Below are 10,231 nucleotides of genomic sequence, written 5' to 3' on the forward strand. Positions count from 1 at the left end.
ATATAATACATAAAACATACAAAATATATATTAACACCTTTTTATGTTATCAGTAAGACTTCCAGTCAACAGTAAGCTTTTAGTAGTTCAGTTTTTGGGGAGTCAAAAATTATATGCAGATTTTCAACAGTAGGTTAGTACCTCCAACTGTCACATTGTTCAAAGGCCAACTGAAATGGCTTATAACCCACTGAATAAAATAAGATTCCATTAATTTATGTTGACACAAATAAATAATTATATAAAAGAAGTAGAAAGGAAAGTTATTTTTAATGTTTATTTATTTATTTTGAGAGAGAGAGTGGGAGCAGAAGCAGGGGAGGGGCAGAGAGAGAAGGGGACAGAGGATCCAAAGCAGGCACTGTGCTGACAGCAGAGCGCCAGATGTGAGGCTCAAACTCATGAACTGCGGGATCATGATCCGAGCTGAAGTTAAATGCTTAATGGAATGAGCCATCCAGGAGCCCCAAGGAAAGTTCTTAATTAGAGTAAAATGTCAGCTAATAAATATAGAGGAAATGATGGGATTAGAAAATCTACATTTAGCATCCATCATAATTATAACTGATTATGGCAACTGTTATCAATGGATTCTAAAACTGATGGTTGAACGTTGGAAGAAAAACAGATTTTAACATACAAATAACTACAAATAACTCATTACAAAGGTAAAAATGGTACCTTTACAGAGCAGACACCTGAAAGATTCCTCAAAGGACTTGTCCTGATAAAGACCCATTATTGATATGATTTCTCTGCCAAAATGAATAACTTGAATCTAATAATGAGAAAACATTAGACAAACCCAAACTGAAGGATATTCTCTCGTAGACTCTGGGTCTAAAGTTCTTTCTTGTCCAGCAAGAAAGTGGGACAAAGGATTAAAATGTGAGAGACGGCGAATGTCTGGGAAAAGACAGAGCCCTGAGTAAGGGTCCTCACTCCATATTTATTCAGATCAGAAGGCTTACAAATGTGATGGGCATGCACAAAGAGACAATTAGTCTGTGAACATTAACTCATGGGCATGAGAAAAAGGGGGTTTTGAAGATATACACTGTTAGGGGTTTAGGTCAATATAAAAAAAATGCTGGCACCAGGCAGATGGCAGTCATGGGGCACCATGTCTGCTTATCTTAGCTAGCCTAGGGGATAAGACAGACAGAGCGTGCAACCTCAGGGTCAACGAGCTATCAGCTCTTCTCTGGGCAGCTTCACCTGGGCTGGCTGGTGGTCTATGGCCCTATTTACCTATTCACCTAATTTTGCCCCTCCTTCTGTGGAAGCAGCTTTCTGCTATAGTACTAAATTGGGGGGGGGGGGACATATCTGCCCTGAATATCTAATCTTACTTACCTCATATACCTTTGTATTGGGTCCTTTGCCCCGCCCTCTCTATCCTGTGGCCTTTGCCCCGCCCTCTCTATACTTATTTACCTAATCTTACTTACCCATAACTTGGCTGTGAGCATCCTATGGCTTTGTAATTCTTTTTGCCCTGTTAACCCATCAGTGCAGGCTCAGGGAATTCCTAAGATTATTCCCCACAACATTCTTTAGAATGACTGTCTTATACTTTTCAAAAATGTCGAGATCGTGAAAGACAAATAAAAATGGAAGAACTATTCCAGATTAAAGAAGACTAAAGGGACATGGCAATTAAATGATCGGCCAGGAAAACTATAGCTATAAAGGTCATTCTTGGGAAATTGATGAAAACTGAATAAGGGCTGTAGATTAAGTAAAAATGTTAACTTACACAATGTTAGTTTTCCTGACTTTAATGATTTTGCTTTGGTTTCTAAGAGGATATATTTCTTCTTAGGAAATACACACTGAAATATGTAGGAGTGAAGAAGCATGATGTCTGCAACTTAGTCTCACATTCTTCAGAAAACTCTGTGTGTGTGTGTGCACGCACGCGTGTATAGGGAGAGTGAACAAGTGATAAGATAAAGGAAATGAGGCAAATATACAAATTCAAGAAGCTTAAAGAATTCCAGGTAAGATAAATTCAAAGTGATCCACACCAAGACACATTACAATCAAACTGTAGAAAGCCAAAGCAAAAGAATCTTGAAAGCAGCAAGAGAAAAAAAACTCAGCACATACAAAGGATCACCAATAAGAATATAAACTGATTTCTTCTCAGAAACTATGGAGGCCAGAGGGCAGTGCAATGACATGTTTGAAGTGTTGAAAAAGAAACCTGTCAACCATGAATTCTATATCTGGCAAAAGTATTCTTCAAGAATGAAGGAGATCGCTTCTCGGCCTTGTGGCTAAGATCAGTGGTAGTGTCTGTTCTTGTCAGTTTAATAGCTGATACGTCCTCTATCGGAGGACGATATATTAAGTGGATTTTTGGAGCTGGGAGGTGGACCGGGAGCTCGATCCGTCCACTCCGCACATTGACCTGGTATTGCAGTACTTCCGGGAGCAGTGCACCCCACCACTCTTCTGCGGGTCTTCCAGCAATAGATGCTGGGCTTTACTCGCCAGCCTTGGCTTTCCCTCCGCCTCGCCTGGCTTGGCTTGGCTTCGCTTCCTCTCCCACCTTAGCGGGGGGACTTGCTTGTTGCTTGCCTGCCTGCTTGCTTGCATGCTTGCCTACTTGCTTGCTTGCCCCCAATCAATGCTCTTTGGAGGCTTCCTTCCCTTCCGCTTCTCCCACCTTTTCCGGCAAACCTTGCGCCCAGCTACCGGTCATTTGCTTCTTGAAGGCTTAGCCCCTTGGCTGTCTCCCTCTGACACGCTTCTGCCCTTCCCGGACACTTCACTAGCCATGCCATCTGTTCTGGCCAAACATCCGCCCTCTACCTAAACAAACAAACAAACAAACAAACAAACCAAACAAAAAAAAGATTAAAAAAAAAAAATGAAGGAGAAATTCATCCCCAAATAAACAAAAGTCGAGGGAGTTCATTACTAGTAGACCTGCACTATAAGAAATGGAGGGAAGGGGCGCCTGGGTGGCTCAGTTGGTTAAGTGTCTCCCTTTGGCTCAGGTCATATCTCATGGTTCATGGGTTTGAACCCTGCATTGAGCTCTGTGCTGACCGCTAGCTCAGACCCTGGACCCTGCTTTGGATTCTGTATCTCCCTCTCTCTCTGACCCTCCACTGCTAGCGTGTCTCTCTCTGTCTCTCAAAAATAAATAAAAAAACATTTAAAAAATTAAAAAAAAAAGAAATGGAGGAACGTGGTGGCTCAGTCAGTTAAGTGTCTAACTCTTGATTTTGGATCAGGTCACAATCTCACAGTCATGAGATGAGTCCCGTGTGGGGCTCTGTGCTGACAGTGCAGACTCTGCTTGGGATTCTCTCTCTCCCTCTCTCTTTGTCCCTCCCCTGCTCATGCTCTCTCAAAAAATAAATAAACTTTAAAAAAATGACTAAAGGAATCCTTCAGATTGAAAAGCAAATAACACTAGATAGTAAGTTGGAGGTACATGAAGAAATAAAGGACACTGGGAAAGGTAATACCTAGGTAGATGTAAAGACCAGTATTACTGTGCTTTGGGTTTGTAACTTCTCCTCCCCTTCCCATATGATTTAAAAGGCATATACATAAAGGTGTACAATTTATAAAGATGTACGTGTAAGCATACAATTTATAAAGATGAAATCTGTGACAATAATAAAATGAAAGGAACAGATGTATAGGTACAGAATATATATTCTTTTAAATAAGTTGGTATTATTCAAACTTAATTGTTATAAATTTAAGATGTTAAATTGTAATCCCCAAACTAACCATTAAGAAAATGAGTTTTAAAATATACAGAAAGGAAAAGAAGAGAATCAAAATGGTAGGCTACAGAAAAACAACTAAATACCAAAAATGCAGTAATGAAAGAATTAAGGAACAAAAATATGTATATGTATGGCATACAGAAAACAAGTAGCAAAATGGCAGAAGTCATTTTTTATTAGTAATTACTTCAAGTGTAAATGGATTAAACTCTCCAATTAAAAGAGATTGGCAGAACATGTTTTCTTAAAAGCTCTATCTATATACTGTCTATAAGAGACCTTAGAGTCAAAGACACAAACAGATTAAAAGTAAAATGATGGAAAAATGTATTCCATGCAAAGAGTAACCAAAGGAGAGTTTGGAGTAGCTACACTATTAGAATAGATTTTATATTTAAAAAGGGGGGGGGGTTTACAAGAGACAAGAAGGACATTATATACAGAAAAAGATTTAATCCAACAAGATGATATAACAATTATAAGCATATATGCGTCTAACATCAGAGCACCAAGTACATATATGAGACAAACAACAAAAAAGGGACAGAATTAAAGGAGAAATTGACAGCTCTACAATAATAGTTGGAGATTTCAATATTCCACTTTTAATAATGGATAGAAAAACCAGAGACAAGATCAATAAGGAAAGAGAGTACTTGAACAATATTTTGCAATCCAAGTATACCTAACAGACACATATACAACACTTCACCATACAATAATAGAATATGGATGCTTCTCAAATGCACGTAGAGCACTGTCCAGAGTGGAACATTTATTGCCAGAAAGCAAGTCTTAATACATTTTGAAAAATCATATAACATATCTTTTATAATCACAGTGGAATAAAACTAGAAATCAGTAACAGAATGAAAACTCACAAAATTGTGAAAAAAATGTTTAAATGCTCTCAAATAACCAATGGTCAGACAAAATCACAGAGGACATCAGAAAGTACTTTGAGACAAATGAAAATGAAAACACAACATATAAAATCTAGGGAATGTACTGAAAGTAGTGCTCAAAGTGAAATTTTTAGTTGTAAACATCTGTATTTTAAAAATTCTCAAGTCAGTTACCTAACCATACACTTTAAAGGAATTGCAAAAAGAAGCACAAACTAAACCAAAGTTAGCAGAAGTAGGAAATAAAGATTAGAGTGGAGATAACAACAGACTATAGAAACTCAACAAAACCAATATTTGGTTTTTTAGAAGATCAGAAAAATTGACAAATATTTAGCTAGACTTGTCAGTGTAAAAAGAGAACCCTTGAAATGCCAAAATCAGAAATGAAAGAAGGGAATATTATTACTGACTTTACATAAGTAAAAAGGATTATAAGAGAATACTATGAACATATTACACCAACAAATTAAATAATGAAATGAAAAGGACCAATTTTTAGAAACATAGACTACCAAATCTGAATCACAGAGAAATAGAAAATCCAAATAGATCTATAACTAGTGAAGAGGTAAAATCAGTAATCAAAAACCACCCAAAAAAGAAAAGCCTTGGACTTGACGGTTTTGCTGGTGAATTCTACCAAACATTTAAAGAAGTAACAACAATCCTCCTCAAACTTTTCCAAAACTCAAAAGTGAAGGCAGTGCTTTCTAACTCATTCCAACTCATTCATTGCCCTGATATGGGGCAAGACAATGATACTATAGGAAAAGAAAACTATAGACCCATACCCCTTATAAATATCCACATAAAAATTCTCAAAAAAATTAACAAATGGAGTTCCACAGCATATTAAAAGGATTATATATAGTGGCCAATTGGGATATATTCCTGGAATACAATGATGGTCTTAAGAGAATAAAGGTGGGGTGGGGGGGAACAGCCTATCTTCTCAATTGATACAGAAAAATCTTGTGACACAATTCAATGCCCTTTTATGATAAAACACTCAAGAGACTAGGAATAGAGTGAAACTAACTCGGTATAAGAAAGCCCCATATGAAAAACCCACAGCTAACGACTTACTCAATGGTAAAAGACAAAAAGCAGTGCCACTAAAATCGGAATAAGACAAAGATGCTTGTTTTTTCTAATTCTAGTATATGTGATGCCGAAGTGAGCACTGTTTTTTCCAATTCTCTTCAACCTAGTATTGGAAGTTCTAGCTGCAGCAACTAGGCAAGAAAAAGAAACAAAAGGCATCCAAATAGGAAAGGAAGAAGTGAAATTATTTCTCTTCAAAGATATGATTTTGTATGTAGGAAACCCTACATACACAGATGTATGTTAGTATTGACAGGAAAAAAAAAACCATTAGAAAAATAAACTGAGCGATGTAGTAGTACAAAATCAGCACACAGAAATCAGTTGCATTACTATACACTAACAATGAGCAATCCAAAAGAAATTAAGAAAATAATTCCATTTATAATAGCATTAAAAGGAATAAAATACTCAGCAATTAATTTATTCAAGGAGGTAAAAGACTTGTATAATGAAAACTATAAAACACTGATGAAAGATATAAAGAGATAAATAGAAAGACATCTCATATAAATTGGGTTGTTGTTGAGTTTTAGGAGCTCTTCATATATTCTGTATAACAATCCTTTATCAGATAAGTCATTTGCAAATATTTTATTCTGAGAGTTACTTAATATTCTGTTGACTGCGGCCTTTGATGCACAAAAGTTTTAAATTTTGATAAGTCCAATTTGTTTTTTCTTTTATTACCTGTGCCTTTGGTGTCATATCTAAAAACTTATTGCCAAGGGGCATCTGGGTGGCTCAGTCGGTTAAGCGTCCGGCTTCGGCTCAAGTCATGATCTCACGGTTTGTGGGTTCGGGCCCCACATCAGGCTCTATGCTGACAGCTAGCTCAGAGCCTGCAGCCTGCTTCGGATTCTGTGTCTCCCTCTCTCTGACCCTCCCCTACTCACGCTGTCTCTCTCTGTCTCTCAAAAATAAATAAAAAACATTAAATTAAAAAAAGTTTGTTTTAAACTTATTGCCAAATACAATGTCATGAAGCTCTTCAACTGTGTTTTCTTCTAAATTTTATATCTTACGTGTAGGTCTTTGATCAATTTTGAGTTAAGTTTTATATATGTATTAGGTAAAGATGCAAATTGATTTTTCTGCCTGTAAATTTTGTTATCTATATTTCACAATAAAAAAAAATAGGGGCGCCTGAGTGGCTCAGTTGGTTAAGTGTATGACTTTTCTTTTTTAATGTTTTATTTATTTTTGAGAGAGAGGGAGAGACAGCATGAGCAAGGGAGGGTCAAAGAGAGAGGTAGACACATAATCTGAAGCAGGCTCCAGGCTCTGAGCTAGCTCTCAGCACAGAGCCTGATGGGGGGGCTTGAACCCATGAACCGTGAGATCATGACCTGAGCCAAAGCCAGATGCTCAACCGACTGAGCCACCTAGGTGCCCCAAGTGTATGACTCGTGATTTTGGCTCAGGTTATGATCTTACAGGTTCATGAGATCGAGCCCCAAATCAGCCTCCATGCTGAAAGCACAGAGTCTGCTTGGGATTCTTTCTCTCCCTTGCTCTCTGCCTCTCCCCCACATGCTCTCACTCTCAAAATAAATTTTTTAAATGTTTAAAAAATTAATTTTAAACACTGTAATACCCTTTCATGATAAAAAAAAAAGAACACCCAGTAAACTAAGACTAACAGGGAACTTCCTCAACATGATAAAGGCCATATATGAAAAACCCACAGGTAATATACTCAGTGATGAAAGATTGAAAGTTTTCCCGTTTATAATCAAGAACAAGGATGCCTGTTTTTACCACTTTTTTTTTAAGAGACTGAGAGAAAGAGAGAGAGAGAAAGAGAGAGAGAGAGAACAAGCAGGAGAGGGGCAGAGAGAGGGGGACAGAGGATCCAAAGCAGGCTCTGTGTGGACAGCAGAGAGCCCCATGTGGGGCTTGAACTTCTAAACAATGAGATCATGACCTGAGCTCAATGCTTAGCCAACTGAGCCACCCAGGCGCCCCTCACCGCTTCTGCTAATGTTTTTATTTTTCTTGAGTAGATTCATCTTATCTGACCTTTCTGTGAATCTCTTTCCATCAATCCCTTTGCTTTCCCTCTCCCTCTTAGCCTCCACATTACTCCTCTTTGGCAGTTTTCTTCTTGCTTCTATTTTTTTCCCCACTCTTCTTTTGTTGGCACTTTTCCTTTTGACCCACCCCAAGATGAATTTTTAGCCCCCTTTTATCTTTACTTTTTCTAATGGGACAGATTTTTATAAACTCATATGCAAAATACACATAAATTGAAATATAAAGTAATACAATGATTACCCATATGCCTATGAAGAACTAAACCACTAAATTCAAACTAAAGCATTGCTTCTTCAGTTAAATATAACTTTGGTACCCCTTTCAGTAGCCTCCACCCCACCTTCTCTCAGAGGAAGAAGGCATGCGTGGTAGTTTGTCCCACTAATGGCCCCAGTGAGTCAGACCTACCAGTGTCCTCACTTTTGCTAGTCCCCTTCAACACTGACCTAGGGTTAGCCCCTTACTTACTTTGCCCATTACCTTTTGATCTCTTCTCCTACTTCCCCCTAATTCAATCTGCTACAGCTACATAGGTTAGAGGTGTCAAGAGGGCCCTTGAACTTGTTCCCAGTGCCTAGTATACTTGCCCGAATATTTGCATACCAGCATAACTAGCTCCTTTGCCCTTTGTTCAAGATACTATGTCAACCAGGGCTTTCCCCTCCACTCTAAGACTGCAAACTTTTAGATTGAATTTTCTATTCCTCTTCTTTGCATAACTTTTAATTTTTTATTCATAGCAATGATCACCATCTCATGTACTACTGGAAATTACTTGCTTATTGGCTTCTCCACCTCTCCTTTAGAATGTAAATAAGCTTCTCAGCATAGGTACTTTTGCTTTATATATTTTTTTTATTAAAAAAATTTAAGTTTATTTATGAGAGAGACAGCACGAGTGGGGGAAGGGCAGAGAGAGAGGGAGACACACAATCTGAAGGAGGCTCCAGGTTCTGAGCTGTCAGCACAGGGTGCAAACTCACAAACCATGAGATCATGACCTGAGCCGAAATCGGTTACTTAAGACACTGTGCCACCCAGGCGCCCGTTTCATGCATTTTATGTTTATCCTCAGCCCAGCACACATTTAGGTGTAGAGGAGGAAAAAAAAATTTCCCTCTACTCTTCTGAGTTCTTGGCTGAGACCTAGAATGCCAACTTAAATACATTACCAGGTAGACAAAAGAAAGGTGTGTATTGGGGTAAGGTGGGTAGCTGGAGGATCAGTTATGGGAAGTGACCTGGGAAAGAAAAGGAACAAGCTTAAGGTTTGTTGCGCAGATTTAAGTTAGTGTCTTCTCCGTTGTTCAGTCTCTTGTGATTTAGTCATCCTCTTCTAGGTACAGGGAAGGAGACATCTTTACAAATGGAGATTTCCTTTATAAATGTACATTTCCCTTAAAAAAGGGCATTCGTTTTTAGAGCTTCTCTTGTGTCCACTTTCTCAAAACAATCCTTATGCCAAAAAGGTACGTTTATGGATGGCATGTTCTGCTATCCCTCAGCATTTAGAATTTGAGGAATGGATCAATCTCCATCTTGCAAATGATGAAAAGATCCAGAAATCAGGCAACCTGTCCAAGATCACGGAGCTTTTAGCAAAGCTGGGATTCCAACCCAGGTCTACCTTCCAGACCCAGTAGTTTTGTTTTCTCTCTGCTGTGGCTGCACTTTATGCCATAGATGGCATCCAGGATACAGAGCAGCTGCTGTTTCCAACATTCCTGAAATGGGAATCACAGGAACTGGATTCCGTTTAAGACTCGACCGACAATCTGGTAGTTTAAATAATCCCAACGATCATTTAACCTCGTGGGTCTCAAATATGATTAGCTGTAAAAACGGCTTTTGGATCAACCAATTTTTATAAGGCCCTTTAATTCGAACACTAAAATTCCTGACATCCGTAAAGGGATAGGATTCATTGGTTCTTCCAGCGGCCTCCGCCTCCCATTCCACGCTGTTCCAGGGGCCGAGGGGCCCGCAGCACCGCAGGAAGCAGGCTCCGAGACGACAGGGCACACCGGCTTCTCCGCCGGCTCCGGACGCTCTAGGTCGGCACCCCAGGGCCAGCCTCGAGGCCGCCCTCTTCTCCTAGACCTCCGGCACTGCGGCGCCGTCGTCCACCCCCGCCTTGGGCTCGCGCCACCCAGCGCGGATTCCAAGGAGAGCCCGCAACAACACGCTCCCGCCCCGCGCCCCGGGACCCGGAAATGACGCCTGTGCGTGCGTGACGAGCGCTCGCGGCGCCGGGGGCGGGGCGTGAGGGAGGAGGGAGGACCGGCGAGAGGGCGGGTTGTGGACTGGCGGAGCCGGGACCCACTCGAGCGACCCGCGGAGAGCGGCGGCCCGACGCCCGTGGAGCCGCGACCAGGTACGGAGCAGACGGGCACGGGCCGAGGCTCTCGGCTCCGGGCGGCGGGGCTG

The 10,231-nt window shown here is 40.1% G+C and overlaps 1 protein-coding gene and 1 non-coding gene across 4 annotated transcripts in view; both read left to right on the forward strand.

Moving 5' to 3' along the window:
* The first annotated feature begins 2,262 nt into the window (after nt 1-2,262).
* Nucleotides 2,263-2,453, forward strand: LOC115300618. The gene has a single exon (XR_003912777.1). It is a non-coding gene; the product is annotated as a U2 spliceosomal RNA (small nuclear RNA).
* A 7,625-nt stretch (nt 2,454-10,078) lies between these two features.
* RABGEF1 (RAB guanine nucleotide exchange factor 1) overlaps nt 10,079-10,231 on the forward strand; it is a 61,062-nt gene continuing 60,909 nt past the window's right edge. For 2 of the 3 annotated variants that reach the window (XM_029949447.1, XM_029949448.1), the window contains exon 1: nt 10,079-10,178. The gene's annotated coding sequence lies outside the window, so the exon portion shown is untranslated. The remainder of the gene's footprint in view (nt 10,179-10,231) is intronic. The other variant, XM_029949443.1, reaches the window with a different exon arrangement.

This window comes from Suricata suricatta, chromosome 8 (genome assembly GCF_006229205.1).
Source record: "Suricata suricatta isolate VVHF042 chromosome 8, meerkat_22Aug2017_6uvM2_HiC, whole genome shotgun sequence".
NCBI classification, from domain to species: domain Eukaryota; kingdom Metazoa; phylum Chordata; class Mammalia; order Carnivora; family Herpestidae; genus Suricata; species Suricata suricatta.